Source organism: Capsicum annuum, unplaced genomic scaffold, assembly GCF_002878395.1.
Source record: "Capsicum annuum cultivar UCD-10X-F1 unplaced genomic scaffold, UCD10Xv1.1 ctg31060, whole genome shotgun sequence".
NCBI lineage: Eukaryota > Viridiplantae > Streptophyta > Magnoliopsida > Solanales > Solanaceae > Capsicum > Capsicum annuum.
Window position 1 is genome coordinate 1 of NW_025837667.1, and position 1,887 is coordinate 1,887.

The 1,887-nt window shown below is 39.5% G+C and overlaps 1 long non-coding RNA gene across 1 annotated transcript; it reads right to left on the reverse strand.

The window, feature by feature from the left end:
- Nucleotides 1-308: 308 nt before the first annotated feature.
- Nucleotides 309-1,881, reverse strand: LOC124891137. The gene is made up of 3 exons (XR_007049540.1): nt 1,789-1,881; nt 1,421-1,479; nt 309-606 (listed from the first exon to the last, which is right to left on the reverse strand). It is a non-coding gene; the product is annotated as an uncharacterized LOC124891137 (long non-coding RNA).
- Nucleotides 1,882-1,887: the final 6 nt, after the last annotated feature.

Here is a 1,887-nt window from a genome sequence, read left to right on the forward strand (position 1 = left end):
AATGACCCACACTAGGTAGGTCTCTAACCTGTTTGGGGAAGCTCGATTGATTTTTGGCCAAAATCACGATCGGCCCCCGGGCCTACCTAAAAAATCGTGGGCTATAGCACATCAATTTGGCCCAAAAATGGCCCGTTCAATTCATTTATCCCGTTTGACCACCGAAAAAGCTGTCATGCCTCAAATTCTATTGGGGCGGACAAGCACCCATAACTGTGAAGGCCCGAGAGAACCAACCCATAACCTTGGAATTACATGCATGCAACTATAATAGGCAAAGGTTTTGCCATATACGGATATAATGCCTTAATAAAAAAAATATAAACGACAAGCCCTAAAACTATATACTTAATAGACTTGGCCATTGGGGCCATAACATCTATAAGATAACACACTACCATGCTTAACTTTACATTGGTCTACAAAGCCTCTAGACGATACATAGAACTTAGCTAAGGTCGGGACAAACCCCCGCCATGCTATTAACTTTTATACAATACTAAAAATATATAGAACCGACTCGGAAAGCCCCAAAGCAAACTGGCGATTACCAATGACAGATGGATATCTTAGACTCCTACTGAGGAGGCGTGTTTTCCGAAGCACCTGTGCTTGTAGCATGAAATATAGGTCCCCCATAAGGGGAGTCAGTACGAAAATATGTACTGAGTATACAAGGCGGAAAAGTAACAATACAAGATACAAAGGTTCAATAAAAATCTGGAGCAAGTGTAAAAATAGTGCTAGAGACCTACATTACATTTCTTTCCTTCTTTTACGTTCTTACTTCATTATCTTTGTAATCCATATGATACGAATGACCAGCTGATCAGTGGTAAATAACAAATCAGGATCAGCCCATGTTAGGCTTATGCCCCTGAGCTGCCACCAGTAAATAAACATTGGGATCGGCCTATGCTAGGCTGCCACCCACATATAAAGTATCGGGATCGGCCCATGCTAGGCTTATGCCCCTGAGCTGCCACCCGTTTTACAGATTTCCATTACTTAGTTTAATTAGCCTTTGAGATTGTTACTTCGGTAGTCATAACATTATGGTACCTTGAAACAATGATCTATCAATAAGAGACTTGTAAATAGGCAATCAATGCAATAACAATGAAGTAAGGAGTTGTTGGCACGCTAATGAAGTGTTTAGGAGCTAAAAATAACACATGGGTCTTATTTGAGTAACCGAAAAAATTCTGAAATTTACTAGTGAAAATAGACATGTAGGATTGGTAGCAAGCATGTATTGAGGTGTTTTAACTCATTAGAGAGCGGGATCAAGTTCATTAGTAAGATGGGATATCATACGGTGCTATTATGTATCACGTGTCCTATAATCTTGGAAGCTTGCTCGATGGAACAAGTGTCCGTTTTCATGACAAGAGTGTAAAATAGAGTATGCCGTACATACCTGGTTGTAAAACTCCAATACCAAACCAACTCGACTCTCCGCCCTTTTAGATTACGTATCTACAATGAAGTATATGGCAAACTAATATTAGCAACCAAACGTCACATTTTGGCTATTTAACTTCACCAAACTAGTGGCCGGGAAGTAAGCCCTTAATTTATCAATAAAGGGTGTCAATTTAATACTCTTATACTCCAATTACATCCACATACCATACATATTCATATAATATCCCCTGCCACAACTTTGGCTTCATTACACCTCCCAACCAAGACACAAAGCGAAATGAGCAATAAACGTACACAATCATTAATTCTGTGGTGTATCACCACATCCATATTCTATAGTTCAATACAAACTAATCACACCTTTTCCTAATAGAAACCAGGCAGCTCCCAACCCAAACACACAAAACAGTCCGCAACAACTCTCCAATCATCCTTTAATAGCAACAAAATATGTGTAAT